The sequence below is a fragment of the Tasmannia lanceolata genome, unplaced genomic scaffold, assembly GCF_043159265.1.
Source record: "Tasmannia lanceolata isolate RefF3 unplaced genomic scaffold, GAP_Taslan_0.1 ptg000003l, whole genome shotgun sequence".
NCBI classification, from domain to species: domain Eukaryota; kingdom Viridiplantae; phylum Streptophyta; class Magnoliopsida; order Canellales; family Winteraceae; genus Tasmannia; species Tasmannia lanceolata.
The window spans coordinates 28,327,699-28,344,936 of record NW_027518680.1 but is presented as its reverse complement, the minus strand read 5'-3'; the positions used below and the strand labels follow the sequence as shown (position 1 = coordinate 28,344,936).

The window sequence follows — 17,238 nt, the reverse complement described above, 5'->3', positions numbered from 1 at the left end:
ACATCGGATGGACGATCCGAGCATGTCGGGAAGCCGGATGACCGCCAGGGCTGTCATCGCGCGATGAATCTTCCCTAGTACCCCCGAATCAATATAAGAATCGCCACAATCTGACGGGCGGATCAAAAGTTATCGTCGAGACAATATTTGTGCACCAAGGGTAGCTCACGGCCAGTAACCACCTTCCGACCGGATTCCTGACTCGGATCCACTAGTACACTCATCCGCTATAGCCGGTACCTCACTGAATCTAAACAAACCCCCGCTATATTTTGACCGTAAATGAAATGTCAGAACGAATTCCGTTTATCGAATCAAACGACACTATCACCTCGCCATAATAAAGACCGGACGTATTTCAATTCTCCATCCGGAAGAAAATAAAAAGATCCGAACCGAAAGCTAGGAGGCGTCGCACTGAACGTGCGTTTTAGTTCGCATCGACGTTCCAGAACCGAAAGATTGTTCGAAAAAAGTGGTAGATTGCCGAAAAAAGTGACAGGAGTGCAACACGAGGATTTCCCAGGAGGTCACCCATCCTAGTACTACTCTCGCCCAAGCACGCTTAACATCGGAGTTCTGGTGGGATCCAGTGCATTTGAGCTGGTATGATCGCACCCAGCATGCCTCTCCATTGTCAAAGTAATAAAGAGTTTCCATTCGCATTGTCGTACGAAGTCCGTTTAAATGAAAGTGCGAAAAAATCCTGCTAGATGACATCGGATGGACGATCCGAGCATGTCGGGTAGCCGGATGACCGCCAGGGCTGTCATCGCACGATAAATCTTCCCGAGTACCCCCGAATCAATATATGAATCGCCACGATCTGATGGGCGGATCAAAAGTTATCGTCGGAACGATATTTGTTCACCAGGGGTAGCTCACGGCCAGTAAACACCTTCCGGCCGGATTCCTGACTCGCATCCACTAGTACACTCATCCGCTATAGCCGGTACCTCACTGAATCTAAACAAACCCCCGCTATATTTTGACCGTAAATGTAATGTCAGAACGAATTCCGTTTATCGAATCAAACGACACTATCACCCCGCCATAATAAAGACCGGACGTATTTGAATTCACCATCCGGAAGAAAATAAAAAGATCCGAACCGAAACCTAGGAGGCGTCGCACTGAACATGCGTTTCAGTTCGCATCGACGTTCTAGAACCAAAAGATTGTTCGAAAAAAGTGATAGATAGCCGAAAAAAGTGACAGGAGTGCAACACGAGGACTTCCAAGGAGGTCACCCATCCTAGTACTACTCTCGTCCAAGCACGCTTAACTTCGGAGTTCTGATGGGATCTAGTGCATTTGTGCTGGTATGATCGCACCCAGCATGCCTCTCCATTGTCAAAGTAATAAAGAGTTTCCATTCGCATTGTCGTACGAAGTCCGTTTAAATGAAAGTGCGAAAAAATCCTGCTAGATGACATCGGATGGACGATCCGAGCATGTCGGGAAGCCGGATGACCGCCAGGGCTGTCATCGCGCGATGAATCTTCCCTAGTACCCCCGAATCAATATAAGAATCGCCACAATCTGACGGGCGGATCAAAAGTTATCGTCGAGACAATATTTGTGCACCAAGGGTAGCTCACGGCCAGTAACCACCTTCCGACCGGATTCCTGACTCGGATCCACTAGTACACTCATCCGCTATAGCCGGTACCTCACTGAATCTAAACAAACCCCCGCTATATTTTGACCGTAAATGAAATGTCAGAACGAATTCCGTTTATCGAATCAAACGACACTATCACCCCGCCATAATAAAGACCGGACGTATTTGAATTCACCATCCGGAAGAAAATAAAAAGATCCGAACCGAAACCTAGGAGGCGTCGCACTGAACGTGCGTTTCAGTTCGCATCGACGTTCTAGAACCAAAAGATTGTTCGAAAAAAGTGATAGATAGCCGAAAAAAGTGACAGGAGTGCAACACGAGGACTTCCAAGGTGGTCACCCATCCTAGTACTACTCTCGTCCAAGCACGCTTAACTTCGGAGTTCTGATGGGATCTAGTGCATTTGTGCTGGTATGATCGCACCCAGCATGCCTCTCCATTGTCAAAGTAATAAAGAGTTTCCATTCGCATTGTCGTACGAAGTCCGTTTAAATGAAAGTGCGAAAAAATCCTGCTAGATGACATCGGATGGACGATCCGAGCATGTCGGGAAGCCGGATGACCGCCACGGCTGTCATCGCGCGATAAATCTTCCCGAGTACCCCCGAATCAATATAAGAATCGCCACAATCTGACGGGCGGATCAAAAGTTATCGTCCGTACGATATTTGTTCACCAGGGGTAGCTCACGGCCAGTAAACACCTTCCGGCCGGATTCCTGACTCGCATCCACTAGTACACTCATCCGCTATAGCCGGTACCTCACTGAATCTAAACAAACCCCCGCTATATTTTGACCGTAAATGAAATGTCAGAACGAATTCCGTTTATCGAATCAAACGACACTATCACCTCGCCATAATAAAGACCGGACGTATTTGAATTCTCCATCCGGAAGAAAATAAAAAGATCCGAACCGAAAGCTAGGAGGCGTCGCACTGAACGTGCGTTTTAGTTCGCATCGACGTTCCAGAACCGAAAGATTGTTCGAAAAAAGTGGTAGATTGCCGAAAAAAGTGACAGGAGTGCAACACGAGGATTTCCCAGGAGGTCACCCATCCTAGTACTACTCTCGCCCAAGCACGCTTAACATCGGAGTTCTGGTGGGATCCAGTGCATTTGAGCTGGTATGATCGCACCCAGCATGCCTCTCCATTGTCAAAGTAATAAAGAGTTTCCATTCGCATTGTCGTACGAAGTCCGTTTAAATGAAAGTGCGAAAAAATCCAGCTAGATGACATCGGATGGACGATCCGAGCATGTCGGGTAGCCGGATGACCGCCAGGGCTGTCATCGCACGATGAATCTTCCCGAGTACCCCCGAATCAATTTATGAATCGCCACGATCTGATGGGCGGATCAAAAGTTATCGTCGGAACGATATTTGTTCACCAGGGGTAGCTCACGGCCAGTAAACACCTTCCGGCCGGATTCCTGACTCGCATCCACTAGTACACTCATCCGCTATAGCCGGTACCTCACTGAATCTAAACAAACCCCCGCTATATTTTGACCGTAAATGAAATGTCAGAACGAATTCCGTTTATCGAATCAAACGACACTATCACCCCGCCATAATAAAGACCGGACGTATTTGAATTCACCATCCGGAAGAAAATAAAAAGATCCGAACCGAAACCTAGGAGGCGTCGCACTGAACGTGCGTTTCAGTTCGCATCGACGTTCTAGAACCAAAAGATTGTTCGAAAAAAGTGATAGATAGCCGAAAAAAGTGACAGGAGTGCAACACGAGGACTTCCAAGGAGGTCACCCATCCTAGTACTACTCTCGTCCAAGCACGCTTAACTTCGGAGTTCTGATGGGATCCAGTGCATTTGTGCTGGTATGATCGCACTCAGCATGCCTCTCCATTGTCAAAGTAATAAAGAGTTTCCATTCGCATTGTCGTACGAAGTCCGTTTAAATGAAAGTGCGAAAAAATCCTGCTAGATGACATCGGATGGACGATCCGAGCATGTCGGGTAGCCGAATGACTGCCAGGGCTGTCATCGCACGATGAATCTTCCCGAGTACCCCCGAATCAATATAAGAATCGCCACAATCTGACGGGCGGATCAAAAGTTATCGTCGGAACAATATTTGTGCACCAAGGGTAGCTCACGGCCAGTAAACACCTTCCGACCGGATTCCTGACTCGCATCCACTAGTACACTCATCCGCTATAGCCGGTACCTCACTGAATCTAAACAAACCCCCGCTATATTTTGACCGTAAATGAAATGTCAGAACGAATTCCGTTTATCGAATCAAACGACACTATCACCTCGCCATAATAAAGACCGGACGTATTTGAATTCTCCATCCGGAAGAAAATAAAAAGATCCGAACCGAAACCTAGGAGGCGTCGCACTGAACATGCGTTTCAGTTCGCATCGACGTTCTAGAACCAAAAGATTGTTCGAAAAAAGTGATAGATAGCCGAAAAAAGTGACAGGAGTGCAACACGAGGATTTCCCAGGAGGTCACCCATCCTAGTACTACTCTCGGCCAAGCACGCTTAACTTCGGAGTTCTGATGGGATCCAGTGCATTTGAGCTGGTATGATCGCACCCAGCATGCCTCTCCATTGTCAAAGTAATAAAGAGTTTCCATTCGCATTGTCGTACGAAGTCCGTTTAAATGAAAGTGCGAAAAAATCCTGCTAGATGACATCGGATGGACGATCCGAGCATGTCGGGAAGCCGGATGACCGCCACGGCTGTCATCGCGCGATGAATCTTCCCGAGTACCCCCGAATCAATATAAGAATCGCCACAATCTGACGGGCGGATCAAAAGTTATCGTCGGTACGATATTTGTTCACCAGGGGTAGCTCACGGCCAGTAAATACCTTCCGGCCGGATTCCTGACTCGCATCCACTAGTACACTCATCCGCTATAGCCGGTACCTCACTGAATCTAAACAAACCCCCGCTATATTTTGACCGTAAATGAAATGTCAGAACGAATTCCGTTTATCGAATCAAACGACACTATCACCTCGCCATAATAAAGACCGGACGTATTTGAATTCTCCATCCGGAAGAAAATAAAAAGATCCGAACCGAAAGCTAGGAGGCGTCGCACTGAACGTGCGTTTTAGTTCGCATCGACGTTCCAGAACCGAAAGATTGTTCGAAAAAAGTGGTAGATTGCCGAAAAAAGTGACAGGAGTGCAACACGAGGATTTCCCATGAGGTCACCCATCCTAGTACTACTCTCGCCCAAGCACGCTTAACATCGGAGTTCTGGTGGGATCCAGTGCATTTGAGCTGGTATGATCGCACCCAGCATGCCTCTCCATTGTCAAAGTAATAAAGAGTTTCCATTCGCATTGTCGTACGAAGTCCGTTTAAATGAAAGTGCGAAAAAATCCTGCTAGATGACATCGGATGGACGATCCGAGCATGTCGGGTAGCCGGATGACCGCCACGGCTGTCATCGCACGATGAATCTTCCCGAGTACCCCCGAATCAATATATGAATCGCCACGATCTGATGGGCGGATCAAAAGTTATCGTCGGAACGATATTTGTTCACCAGGGGTAGCTCACGGCCAGTAAACACCTTCCGGCCGGATTCCTGACTCGCATCCACTAGTACACTCATCCGCTATAGCCGGTACCTCACTGAATCTAAACAAACCCCCGCTATATTTTGACCGTAAATGAAATGTCAGAACGAATTCCGTTTATCGAATCAAACGACACTATCACCCCGCCATAATAAAGACCGGACGTATTTGAATTCACCATACGGAAGAAAATAAAAAGATCCGAACCGAAACCTAGGAGGCGTCGCACTGAACATGCGTTTCAGTTCGCATCGACGTTCTAGAACCAAAAGATTGTTCGAAAAAAGTGATAGATAGCCGAAAAAAGTGACAGGAGTGCAACACGAGGACTTCCAAGGAGGTCACCCATCCTAGTACTACTCTCGTCCAAGCACGCTTAACTTCGGAGTCCTGATGGGATCTAGTGCATTTGTGCTGGTATGATCGCACCCAGCATGCCTCTCCATTGTCAAAGTAATAAAGAGTTTCCATTCGCATTGTCGTACGAAGTCCGTTTAAATGAAAGTGCGAAAAAATCCTGCTAGATGACATCGGATGGACGATTCGAGCATGTCGGGAAGCCGGATGACCGCCAGGGCTGTCATCGCGCGATGAATCTTCCCTAGTACCCCCGAATCAATATAAGAATCGCCACAATCTGACGGGCGGATCAAAAGTTATCGTCGAGACAATATTTGTGCACCAAGGGTAGCTCACGGCCAGTAAACACCTTCCGACCGGATTCCTGACTCGCATCCACTAGTACACTCATCCGCTATAGCCGGTACCTAACTGAGTCTAAACAAACCCCCGCTATATTTTGACCGTAAATGAAATGTCAGAACGAATTCCGTTTATCGAATCAAACGACACTATCACCTCGCCATACTAAAGACCGGACGTATTTGAATTCACCATCCGGAAGAAAATAAAAAGATCCGAACCGAAAGCTAGGAGGCGTCGCACTGAACGTGCGTTTCAGTTCGCATCGACGTTCCAGAACCAAAAGATTGTTCGAAAAATGTGGTAGATAGCCGAAAAAAGTGACAGGAGTGCAACACGAGGATTTCCCAGGAGGTCACCCATCCTAGTACTACTCTCGGCCAAGCACGCTTAACTTCGGAGTTCTGATGGGATCCAGTGCATTTGAGCTGGTATGATCGCACCCAGCATGCCTCTCCATTGTCAAAGTAATAAAGAGTTTCCATTCGCATTGTCGTACGAAGTCCGTTTAAATGAAAGTGCGAAAAAATCCTGCTAGATGACATCGGATGGACGATCCGAGCATGTCGGGTAGCCGGATGACCGCCAGGGCTGTATTCGCACGATGAATCTTCCCGAGTACCCCCGAATCAATATTTGAATCGCCACGATCTGATGGGCGGATCAAAAGTTATCGTCGGAACGATATTTGTTCACCACGGGTAGCTCACGGCCAGTAAACACCTTCCGGCCGGATTCCTGACTCGCATCCACTAGTACACTCATCCGCTATAGCCGGTACCTCACTGAATCTAAACAAACCCCCGCTATATTTTGACCGTAAATGAAATGTCGGAACGAATTCCGTTTATCGAATCAAACGACACTATCACCCCGCCATAATAAAGACCGGACGTATTTGAATTCACCATCCGGAAGAAAATAAAAAGATCCGAACCGAAACCTAGGAGGCGTCGCACTGAACGTGCGTTTCAGTTCGCATCGACGTTCTAGAACCAAAAGATTGTTCGAAAAAAGTGATAGATAGCCGAAAAAAGTGACAGGAGTGCAACACGAGGACTTCCAAGGTGGTCACCCATCCTAGTACTACTCTCGTCCAAGCACGCTTAACTTCGGAGTTCTGATGGGATCTAGTGCATTTGTGCTGGTATGATCGCACCCAGCATGCCTCTCCATTGTCAAAGTAAGAAAGAGTTTCCATTCGCATTGTCGTACGAAGTCCGTTTAAATGAAAGTGCGAAAAAATCCTGCTAGATGACATCGGATGGACGATCCGAGCATGTCGGGAAGCCGGATGACCGCCTGGGCTGTCATCGCGCGATAAATCTTCCCGAGTACCCCCGAGTCAATATAAGAATCGCCACAATCTGACGGGCGGATCAAAAGTTATCGTCGGAACGATATTTGTTCACCAGGGGTAGCTCACGGCCAGTAAACACCTTCCGGCCGGATTCCTGACTCGCATCCACTAGTACACTCATCCGCTATAGCCGGTACCTCACTGAATCTAAACAAACCCCCGCTATATTTTGACCGTAAATGAAATGTCAGAACGAATTCCGTTTATCGAATCAAACGACACTATCACCCCGCTATAATAAAGACCGGACGTATTTGAATTCACCATCCGGAAGAAAATAAAAAGATCCGAACCGAAACGTAGGAGGCGTCGCACTGAACGTGCGTTTCAGTTCGCATCGACGTCCTAGAACCAAAAGATTGTTCGAAAAAAGTGATAGATAGCCGAAAAAAGTGACAGGAGTGCAACACGAGGACTTCCAAGGAGGTCACCCATCCTAGTACTACTCTCGTCCAAGCACGCTTAACTTCGGAGTTCTGATGGGATCCAGTGCATTTGTGCTGGTATGATCGCACCCAGCATGCCTCTCCATTGTCAAAGTAATAAAGAGTTTCCATTCGCATTGTCGTACGAAGTCCGTTTAAATGAAAGTGCGAAAAAATCCTGCTAGATGACATCGGATGGACGATCCGAGCATGTCGGGAAGCCGGATGACCGCCACGGCTGTCATCGCGCGATGAATCTTCCCGAGTACCCCCGAGTCAATATAAGAATCGCCACAATCTGACGGGCGGATCAAAAGTTATCGTCGGAACGATATATGTTCACCAGGGGTAGCTCACGGCCAGTAAACACCTTCCGGCCGGATTCCTGACTCGCATCCACTAGTACACTCATCCGCTATAGCCGGTACCTCACTGAATCTAAACAAACCCCCGCTATATTTTGACCGAAAATGAAATGTCAGAACGAATTCCGTTTATCGAATCAAACGACACTATCACCTCGCCATAATAAAGACCGGACGTATTTGAATTCACCATCCGGAAGAAAATAAAAAGATCCGAACCGAAAGCTAAGAGGCGTCGCACTGAACGTGCGTTTCAGTTCGCATCGACGTTCCAGAACCGAAAGATTGTTCGAAAAAATTGGTAGATAGCCGAAAAAAGTGACAGGAGTGCAACACGAGGATTTCCCAAGAGGTCACCCATCCTAGTACTACTCTCGCCCAAGCACGCTTAACTTCGGAGTTCTGATGGGATCCAGTGCATTTGAGCTGGTATGATCGCACCCAGCATGCCTCTCCATTGTCAAAGTAATAAAGAGTTTCCATTCGCATTGTCGTACGAAGTCCGTTTAAATGAAAGTGCGAAAAAATCCTGCTAGATGACATCGGATGGACGATCCGAGCATGTCGGGTAGCCGGATGACCGCCAGGGCTGTCATCGCACGATGAATCTTCCCGAGTACCCCCGAATCAATATATGAATCGCCACGATCTGATGGGCGGATCAAAAGTTATCGTCGGAACGATATTTGTTCACCAGGGGTAGCTCACGGCCAGTAAACACCTTCCGGCCGGATTCCTTACTCGCATCCACTAGTACACTCATCCGCTATAGCCGGTACCTCACTGAATCTAAACAAACCCCCGCTATATTTTGACCGTAAATGAAATGTCAGAACGAATTCCGTTTATCGAATCAAACGACACTATCACCCCGCCATAATAAAGACCGGACGTATTTGAATTCACCATCCGGAAGAAAATAAAAATATCCGAACCGAAACCTATGAGGCGTCGCACTGAACGTGCGTTTCAGTTCGCATCGACGTTCTAGAACCAAAAGATTGTTCGACAAAAGTGATAGATAGCCGAAAAAAGTGACAGGAGTGCAACACGAGGACTTTCAAGGAGGTCACCCATCCTAGTACTACTCTCGTCCAAGCACGCTTAACTTCGGAGTTCTGATGGGATCCAGTGCATTTGTGCTGGTATGATCGCACCCAGCATGTCTCTCCATTGTCAAAGTAATAAAGAGTTTCCATTCGCATTGTCTTACGAAGTCCGTTTAAATGAAAGTGCGAAAAAATCCTGCTAGATGACATCGGATGGACGATCCGAGCATGTCGGGAAGCCGGATGACCGCCAAGGCTGTCATCGCGCGATGAATCTTCCCGAGTACCCCCGAGTCAATATAAGAATCGCCACAATCTGACGGGCGGATCAAAAGTTATCGTCGGAACGATATTTGTTCACCAGGGGTAGCTCACGGCCAGTAAACACCTTCCGGCCGGATTCCTGACTCGCATCCACTAGTACACTCATCCGCTATAGCCGGTACCTCACTAAATCTAAACAAACCCCCGCTATATTTTGACCGTAAATGAAATGTCAGAACGAATTCCGTTTATCGAATCAAACGACACTATCACCTCGCCATAATAAAGACCGGACGTATTTGAATTCACCATCCGGAAGAAAATAAAAAGATCCGAACCGAAAGCTAGGAGGCGTCGCACTGAACGTGCGTTTCAGTTCGCATCGACGTTCCAGAACCGAAAGATTGTTCGAAAAAATTGGTAGATAGCCGAAAAAAGTGACAGGAGTGCAACACGAGGATTTCCCAGGAGGTCACCCATCCTAGTACTACTCTCGCCCAAGCACGCTTAACTTCGGAGTTCTGATGGGATCCAGTGCATTTGAGCTGGTATGATCGCACCCAGCATGCCTCTCCATTGTCAAAGTAATAAAGAGTTTCCATTCGCATTGTCGTACGAAGTCCGTTTAAATGAAAGTGCGAAAAAATCCTGCTAGATGACATCGGATGGACGATCCGAGCATGTCGGGTAGCCGGATGACCGCCAGGGCTGTCATCGCACGATGAATCTTCCCGAGTACCCCCGAATCAATATATGAATCGCCACGATCTGATGGGCGGATCAAAAGTTATCGTCGGAACGATATTTGTTCACCAGGGGTAGCTCACGGCCAGTAAACACCTTCCGGCCGGATTCCTGACTCGCATCCACTAGTACACTCATCCGCTATAGCCGGTACCTCACTGAATCTAAACAAACCCCCGCTATATTTTGACCGTAAATGAAATGTCAGAACGAATTCCGTTTATCGAATCAAACGACACTATCACCCCGCCATAATAAAGACCGGACGTATTTGAATTCACCAACCGGAAGAAAATAAAAATATCCGAACCGAAACCTAGGAGGCGTCGCACTGAACGTGCGTTTCAGTTCGCATCGACGTTCTAGAACCAAAAGATTGTTCGAAAAAAGTGATAGATAGCCGAAAAAAGTGACAGGAGTGCAACACGAGGACTTCCAAGGTGGTCACCCATCCTAGTACTACTCTCGTCCAAGCACGCTTAACTTCGGAGTTCTGATGGGATCTAGTGCATTTGTGCTGGTATGATCGCACCCAGCATGCCTCTCCATTGTCAAATTAATAAAGAGTTTCCATTCGCATTGTCTTACGAAGTCCGTTTAAATGAAAGTGCGAAAAAATCCTGCTAGATGACATCGGATGGACGATCCGAGCATGTCGGGAAGCCGGATGACCGCCAAGGCTGTCATCGCGCGATGAATCTTCCCGAGTACCCCCGAGTCAATATAAGAATCGCCACAATCTGACGGGCGGATCAAAAGTTATCGTCGGAACGATATTTGTTCACCAGGGGTAGCTCACGGCCAGTAAACACCTTCCGGCCGGATTCCTGACTCGCATCCACTAGTACACTCATCCGCTATAGCCGGTACCTCACTAAATCTAAACAAACCCCCGCTATATTTTGACCGTAAATGAAATGTCAGAACGAATTCCGTTTATCGAATCAAACGACACTATCACCTCGCCATAATAAAGACCGGACGTATTTGAATTCACCATCCGGAAGAAAATAAAAAGATCCGAACCGAAAGCTAGGAGGCGTCGCACTGAACGTGCGTTTCAGTTCGCATCGACGTTCCAGAACCGAAAGATTGTTTGAAAAATTGGTAGATAGCCGAAAAAAGTGACAGGAGTGCAACACGAGGATTTCCCAGGAGGTCACCCATCCTAGTACTACTCTCGCCCAAGCACGCTTAACTTCGGAGTTCTGATGGGATCCAGTGCATTTGAGCTGGTATGATCGCACCCAGCATGCCTCTCCATTGTCAAAGTAATAAAGAGTTTCCATTCGCATTGTCGTACGAAGTCCGTTTAAATGAAAGTGCGAAAAAATCCTGCTAGATGACATCGGATGGACGATCCGAGCATGTCGGGTAGCCGGATGACCGCCAGGGCTGTCATCGCACGATGAATCTTCCCGAGTACCCCCGAATCAATATATGAATCGCCACGATCTGATGGGCGGATCAAAAGTTATCGTCGGAACGATATTTGTTCACCAGGGGTAGCTCACGGCCAGTAAACACCTTCCGGCCGGATTCCTGACTCGCATCCACTAGTACACTCATCCGCTATAGCCGGTACCTCACTGAATCTAAACAAACCCCCGCTATATTTTGACCGTAAATGAAATGTCAGAACGAATTCCGTTTATCGAATCAAACGACACTATCACCCCGCCATAATAAAGACCGGACGTATTTGAATTCACCAACCGGAAGAAAATAAAAATATCCGAACCGAAACCTAGGAGGCGTCGCACTGAACGTGCGTTTCAGTTCGCATCGACGTTCTAGAACCAAAAGATTGTTCGAAAAAAGTGATAGATAGCCGAAAAAAGTGACAGGAGTGCAACACGAGGACTTCCAAGGTGGTCACCCATCCTAGTACTACTCTCGTCCAAGCACGCTTAACTTCGGAGTTCTGATGGGATCTAGTGCATTTGTGCTGGTATGATCGCACCCAGCATGCCTCTCCATTGTCAAATTAATAAAGAGTTTCCATTCGCATTGTTGTACGAAGTCCGTTTAAATGAAAGTGCGAAAAAATCCTGCTAGATGACATCGGATGGACGATCCGAGCATGTCGGGAAGCCGGATGACCGCCAGGGCTGTCATCGCGCGATAAATCTTCCCGAGTACCCCCGAGTCAATATAAGAATCGCCACAATCTGACGGGCGGATCAAAAGTTATCGTCGGAACGATATTTGTTCACCAGGGGTAGCTCACGGCCAGTAAACACCTTCCGGCCGGATTCCTGACTCGCATCCACTAGTACACTCATCCGCTATAGCCGGTACCTCACTGAATCTAAACAAACCCCCGCTATATTTTGACCGTAAATGAAATGTCAGAACGAATTCCGTTTATCGAATCGAACGACACTATCACCCCGCTATAATAAAGACCGGACGTATTTGAATTCAACATCCGGAAGAAAATAAAAAGATCCGAACCAAAACGTAGGAGGCGTCGCACTGAACGTGCGTTTCAGTTCGCATCGACGTTCCAGAACCGAAAGATTGTTCGAAAAAATTGGTAGATAGCCGAAAAAAGTGACAGGAGTGCAACACGACGATTTCCCAAGAGGTCACCCATCCTAGTACTACTCTCGCCCAAGCACGCTTAACTTCGGAGTTCTGATGGGATCCAGTGCATTTGAGCTGGTATGATCGCACCCAGCATGCCTCTCCATTGTAAAAGTAATAAAGAGTTTCCATTCGCATTGTCGTACGAAGTCCGTTTAAATGAAAGTGCGAAAAAATCCTGCTAGATGACATCGGATGGACGATCCGAGCATGTCGGGTAGCCGGATGACCGCCAGGGCTGTCATCGCACGATGAATCTTCCCGAGTACCCCCGAATCAATATATGAATCGCCACGATCTGATGGGCGGATCAAAAGTTATCGTCGGAACGATATTTGTTCACCAGGGGTAGCTCACGGCCAGTAAACACCTTCCGGCCGGATTCCTTACTCGCATCCACTAGTACACTCATCCGCTATAGCCGGTACCTCACTGAATCTAAACAAACCCCCGCTATATTTTGACCGTAAATGAAATGTCAGAACGAATTCCGTTTATCGAATCAAACGACACTATCACCCCGCCATAATAAAGACCGGACGTATTTGAATTCACCATCTGGAAGAAAATAAAAATATCCGAACCGAAACCTAGGAGGCGTCGCACTGAACGTGCGTTTCAGTTCGCATCGACGTTCTAGAACCAAAAGATTGTTCGAAAAAAGTGATAGATAGCCGAAAAAAGTGACAGGAGTGCAACACGAGGACTTTCAAGGAGGTCACCCATCCTAGTACTACTCTCGTCCAAGCACGCTTAACTTCGGAGTTCTGATGGGATCCAGTGCATTTGTGCTGGTATGATCGCACCCAGCATGCCTCTCCATTGTCAAAGTAATAAAGAGTTTCCATTCGCATTGTCTTACGAAGTCCGTTTAAATGAAAGTGCGAAAAAATCCTGCTAGATGACATCGGATGGACGATCCGAGCATGTCGGGAAGCCGGATGACCGCCAAGGCTGTCATCGCGCGATGAATCTTCCCGAGTACCCCCGAGTCAATATAAGAATCGCCACAATCTGACGGGCGGATCAAAAGTAATCGTCGAAACGATATTTGTTCACCAGGGGTAGCTCACGGCCAGTAAACACCTTCCGGCCGGATTCCTGACTCGCATCCACTAGTACACTCATCCGCTATAGCCGGTACCTCACTGAATCTAAACAAACCCCCGCTATATTTTGACCGTAAATGAAATGTCCGAACGAATTCCGTTTATCGAATCAAACGACACTATCACCTCGCCATAATAAAGACCGGACGTATTTGAATTCACCATCCGGAAGAAAATAAAAAGATCCGAACCGAAAGCTAGGAGGCGTCGCACTGAACGTGCGTTTCAGTTCGCATCGACGTTCCAGAACCGAAAGATTGTTCGAAAAAATTGGTAGATAGCCGAAAAAAGTGACAGGAGTGCAACACGAGGATTTCCCAGGAGGTCACCCATCCTAGTACTACTCTCGCCCAAGCACGCTTAACTTCGGAGTTCTGATGGGATCCAGTGCATTTGAGCTGGTATGATCGCACCCAGCATGCCTCTCCATTGTCAAAGTAATAAAGAGTTTCCATTCGCATTGTCGTACGAAGTCCGTTTAAATGAAAGTGCGAAAAAATCCTGCTAGATGACATCGGATGGACGATCCGAGCATGTCGGGTAGCCGGATGACCGCCAAGGCTGTCATCGCACGATGAATCTTCCCGAGTACCCCCGAATCAATATATGAATCGCCACGATCTGATGGGCGGATCAAAAGTTATCGTCGGAACGATATTTGTTCACCAGGGGTAGCTCACGGCCAGTAAACACCTTCCGGCCGGATTCCTGACTCGCATCCACTAGTACACTCATCCGCTATAGCCGGTACCTCACTGAATCTAAACAAACCCCCGCTATATTTTGACCGCAAATGAAATGTCAGAACGAATTCCGTTTATCGAATCAAACGACACTATCACCCCGCCATAATAAAGACCGGACGTATTTGAATTCACCCTTCGGAAGAAAATAAAAATATCCGAACCGAAACCTAGGAGGCGTCGCACTGAACGTGCGTTTCAGTTCGCATCGACGTTCTAGAACCAAAAGATTGTTCGAAAAAAGTGATAGATAGCCGAAAAAAGTGACAGGAGTGCAACACGAGGACTTCCAAGGAGGTCACCCATCCTAGTACTACTCTCGTCCAAGCACGCTTAACTTCGGAGTTCTGATGGGATCCAGTGCATTTGTGCTGGTATGATCGCACCCAGCATGCCTCTCCATTGTCAAAGTAATAAAGAGTTTCCATTCGCATTGTCGTACGAAGTCCGTTTAAATGAAAGTGCGAAAAAATATTGCTAGATGAAATCGGATGGACGATCCGAGCATGTCGGGAAGCCGGATGATCGCCAAGGCTGCAATCGCACGATGAATCTTCCCTAGTACCCCCGAATCAATATAAGAATCGCCACAATCTGACGGGCGGATCAAAAGTTATCGTCAGAACAATATTTGTGCACCAAGGGTAGCTCACGGCCAGTAAACACCTTCCGACCGGATTCCTGACTCGCATCCACTAGTACACTCATCCGCTATAGCCGGTACCTCACTGAATCTAAACAAACCCCCGCTATATTTTGACCGTAAATGAAATGTCAGAACGAATTCCGTTTATCGAATCAAACGACACTATCACCTCGCCATAATAAAGACCGGACGTATTTGAATTCACCATCCGGAAGAAAATAAAAATATCCGAACCGAAATCTAGGAGGCGTCGCACTGAACGTGCGTTTCAGTTCGCATCGACGTTCTAGAACCAAAAGATTGTTCGAAAAAAGTGATAGATAGCCGAAAAAAGTGACAGGAGTGCAACATGAGGACTTCCAAGGAGGTCACCCATCCTAGTACCACTCTCGTCCAAGCACGCTTAACTTCAGAGTTCTGATGGGATCCAGAACATTTGTGCTGGTATGATCGCACCCAGCATGCCTCTCCATTGTCAAAGTAATAAAGAGTTTCCATTCGCATTGTCGTACGAAGTCCGTTTAAATGAAAGTGCGAAAAAATCCTGCTAGATGACATCGGATGGACGATCCGAGCATGTCGGGTAGCCTGATGACCGCCAGGGCTGTCATCGTACGATGAATCTTCCCGAGTACCCCCGAATCAATATATGAATCGCCACGATCTGATGGGCGGATCAAAAGTAATCGTCGGAACGATATTTGTTCACCAGGGGTAGCTCACCGCTAGTAAACACCTTCCGGCCGGATTCCTGACTCGCATCCACTAGTACACTCATCCGCTATAGCCGGTACCTCACTGAATCTAAACAAACCCCCGCTATATTTTGACCGTAAATGAAATGTCAGAACGAATTCCGTTTATCGAATCAAACGACACTATCACCCCGCCATAATAAAGACCGGACGTATTTGAATTCACCATCCGGAAGAAAATAAAAAGATCCGAACCGAAAGCTAGGAGGCGTCGCACTGAACGTGCGTTTCAGTTCGCATCGACGTTCCAGAACCGAAAGATTGTTCGAAAAAAGTGATAGATAGCCGAAAAAAGTGACAGGAGTGCAACACGAGGATTTCCCAGGAGGTCACCCATCCTAGTACTACTCTCGCCCAAGCACGCTTAACTTCAGAGTTCTGGTGGGATCTAGTGCATTTGAGCTGGTATGATCGCACCCAGCATGCCTGTCCATTGTCAAAGTAATAAAGAGTTTCCATTCGCATTGTCGTACGAAGTCCGTTTAAATGAAAGTGCGAAAAAATCCTGCTAGATGACATCGGATGGACGATCCGAGCATGTCGGGTAGCCGGATGACCGCCAGGGCTGTCATCGCACGATGAATCTTCCCGAGTACCCCCGAATCAATATATGAATCGCCACGATCTGATGGGCGGATCAAAAGTAATCGTCGGAACGATATTTGTTCACCAGGGGTAGCTCACGGCCAGTAAACACCTTCCGGCCGGATTCCTGACTCGCATCCACTAGTACACTCATCCGCTATAGCCGGTACCTCACTGAATCTAAACAAACCCCCGCTATATTTTGACCGTAAATGAAATGTCAGAACAAATTCCGTTTATCGAATCAAACGACACTATCACCCCGCCATAATAAAGACCGGACGTATTTGAATTCACCATCCGGAAGAAAATAAAAAGATCCGAACCGAAAGCTACGAGGCGTCGCACTGAACGTGCGTTTCAGTTCGCATCGACGTTCTAGAACCAAAAGATTGTTCGAAAAAAGTGATAGATAGCCGAAAAAAGTGACAGGAGTGCAACACGAGGACTTCCAAGGAGGTCACCCATCCTAGTACTACTCTCGTCCAAGCACGCTTAACTTCGGAGTTCTGATGGGATCCAGTGCATTTGTGCTGGTATGATCGCACCCAGCATGCCTCTCCATTGTCAAAGTAATAAAGAGTTTCCATTCGCATTGTCGTACGAAGTCCGTTTAAATGAAAGTGCGAAAAAATCCTGCTAGATGACATCGGATGGACGATCCGAGCATGTCGGGTAGCCGGATGACCGCCAGGGCTGTC

General features: G+C 47.4%; 24 non-coding genes across 24 annotated transcripts; all 24 read right to left on the bottom strand.

Moving 5' to 3' along the window:
• Positions 1–501: 501 nt before the first annotated feature.
• Positions 502–620, bottom strand: LOC143875005 (5S ribosomal RNA). The gene has a single exon (XR_013249673.1). It is a non-coding gene; the product is annotated as a 5S ribosomal RNA (ribosomal RNA).
• Positions 621–1,217: 597 nt separating this feature from the next.
• On the bottom strand, positions 1,218–1,336 carry LOC143874765 (5S ribosomal RNA). Its single transcript, XR_013249435.1, has one exon. It is a non-coding gene; the product is annotated as a 5S ribosomal RNA (ribosomal RNA).
• Positions 1,337–1,933: 597 nt separating this feature from the next.
• On the bottom strand, positions 1,934–2,052 carry LOC143874803 (5S ribosomal RNA). Its single transcript, XR_013249473.1, has one exon. It is a non-coding gene; the product is annotated as a 5S ribosomal RNA (ribosomal RNA).
• A 597-nt stretch (positions 2,053–2,649) lies between these two features.
• LOC143875004 (5S ribosomal RNA) lies at positions 2,650–2,768 on the bottom strand. Its single transcript, XR_013249672.1, has one exon. It is a non-coding gene; the product is annotated as a 5S ribosomal RNA (ribosomal RNA).
• A 597-nt stretch (positions 2,769–3,365) lies between these two features.
• On the bottom strand, positions 3,366–3,484 carry LOC143874075 (5S ribosomal RNA). Its single transcript, XR_013248765.1, has one exon. It is a non-coding gene; the product is annotated as a 5S ribosomal RNA (ribosomal RNA).
• A 597-nt stretch (positions 3,485–4,081) lies between these two features.
• LOC143874780 (5S ribosomal RNA) lies at positions 4,082–4,200 on the bottom strand. The gene has a single exon (XR_013249450.1). It is a non-coding gene; the product is annotated as a 5S ribosomal RNA (ribosomal RNA).
• Positions 4,201–4,797: 597 nt separating this feature from the next.
• LOC143875039 (5S ribosomal RNA) lies at positions 4,798–4,916 on the bottom strand. Its single transcript, XR_013249705.1, has one exon. It is a non-coding gene; the product is annotated as a 5S ribosomal RNA (ribosomal RNA).
• Positions 4,917–5,513: 597 nt separating this feature from the next.
• Positions 5,514–5,632, bottom strand: LOC143874997 (5S ribosomal RNA). Its single transcript, XR_013249666.1, has one exon. It is a non-coding gene; the product is annotated as a 5S ribosomal RNA (ribosomal RNA).
• A 597-nt stretch (positions 5,633–6,229) lies between these two features.
• LOC143874779 (5S ribosomal RNA) lies at positions 6,230–6,348 on the bottom strand. Its single transcript, XR_013249449.1, has one exon. It is a non-coding gene; the product is annotated as a 5S ribosomal RNA (ribosomal RNA).
• A 597-nt stretch (positions 6,349–6,945) lies between these two features.
• LOC143874802 (5S ribosomal RNA) lies at positions 6,946–7,064 on the bottom strand. The gene has a single exon (XR_013249472.1). It is a non-coding gene; the product is annotated as a 5S ribosomal RNA (ribosomal RNA).
• A 597-nt stretch (positions 7,065–7,661) lies between these two features.
• LOC143874300 (5S ribosomal RNA) lies at positions 7,662–7,780 on the bottom strand. The gene has a single exon (XR_013248984.1). It is a non-coding gene; the product is annotated as a 5S ribosomal RNA (ribosomal RNA).
• A 597-nt stretch (positions 7,781–8,377) lies between these two features.
• LOC143874147 (5S ribosomal RNA) lies at positions 8,378–8,496 on the bottom strand. The gene has a single exon (XR_013248837.1). It is a non-coding gene; the product is annotated as a 5S ribosomal RNA (ribosomal RNA).
• A 597-nt stretch (positions 8,497–9,093) lies between these two features.
• LOC143874873 (5S ribosomal RNA) lies at positions 9,094–9,212 on the bottom strand. Its single transcript, XR_013249541.1, has one exon. It is a non-coding gene; the product is annotated as a 5S ribosomal RNA (ribosomal RNA).
• Positions 9,213–9,809: 597 nt separating this feature from the next.
• LOC143873971 (5S ribosomal RNA) lies at positions 9,810–9,928 on the bottom strand. Its single transcript, XR_013248663.1, has one exon. It is a non-coding gene; the product is annotated as a 5S ribosomal RNA (ribosomal RNA).
• Positions 9,929–10,525: 597 nt separating this feature from the next.
• On the bottom strand, positions 10,526–10,644 carry LOC143874801 (5S ribosomal RNA). Its single transcript, XR_013249471.1, has one exon. It is a non-coding gene; the product is annotated as a 5S ribosomal RNA (ribosomal RNA).
• Positions 10,645–11,240: 596 nt separating this feature from the next.
• LOC143873970 (5S ribosomal RNA) lies at positions 11,241–11,359 on the bottom strand. The gene has a single exon (XR_013248662.1). It is a non-coding gene; the product is annotated as a 5S ribosomal RNA (ribosomal RNA).
• Positions 11,360–11,956: 597 nt separating this feature from the next.
• On the bottom strand, positions 11,957–12,075 carry LOC143874800 (5S ribosomal RNA). The gene has a single exon (XR_013249470.1). It is a non-coding gene; the product is annotated as a 5S ribosomal RNA (ribosomal RNA).
• Positions 12,076–12,672: 597 nt separating this feature from the next.
• On the bottom strand, positions 12,673–12,791 carry LOC143874848 (5S ribosomal RNA). The gene has a single exon (XR_013249516.1). It is a non-coding gene; the product is annotated as a 5S ribosomal RNA (ribosomal RNA).
• A 597-nt stretch (positions 12,792–13,388) lies between these two features.
• Positions 13,389–13,507, bottom strand: LOC143874872 (5S ribosomal RNA). The gene has a single exon (XR_013249540.1). It is a non-coding gene; the product is annotated as a 5S ribosomal RNA (ribosomal RNA).
• Positions 13,508–14,104: 597 nt separating this feature from the next.
• Positions 14,105–14,223, bottom strand: LOC143873969 (5S ribosomal RNA). The gene has a single exon (XR_013248661.1). It is a non-coding gene; the product is annotated as a 5S ribosomal RNA (ribosomal RNA).
• Positions 14,224–14,820: 597 nt separating this feature from the next.
• Positions 14,821–14,939, bottom strand: LOC143874299 (5S ribosomal RNA). The gene has a single exon (XR_013248983.1). It is a non-coding gene; the product is annotated as a 5S ribosomal RNA (ribosomal RNA).
• A 597-nt stretch (positions 14,940–15,536) lies between these two features.
• LOC143875287 (5S ribosomal RNA) lies at positions 15,537–15,655 on the bottom strand. The gene has a single exon (XR_013249943.1). It is a non-coding gene; the product is annotated as a 5S ribosomal RNA (ribosomal RNA).
• A 597-nt stretch (positions 15,656–16,252) lies between these two features.
• On the bottom strand, positions 16,253–16,371 carry LOC143874846 (5S ribosomal RNA). The gene has a single exon (XR_013249514.1). It is a non-coding gene; the product is annotated as a 5S ribosomal RNA (ribosomal RNA).
• A 597-nt stretch (positions 16,372–16,968) lies between these two features.
• Positions 16,969–17,087, bottom strand: LOC143874298 (5S ribosomal RNA). Its single transcript, XR_013248982.1, has one exon. It is a non-coding gene; the product is annotated as a 5S ribosomal RNA (ribosomal RNA).
• Positions 17,088–17,238: the final 151 nt, after the last annotated feature.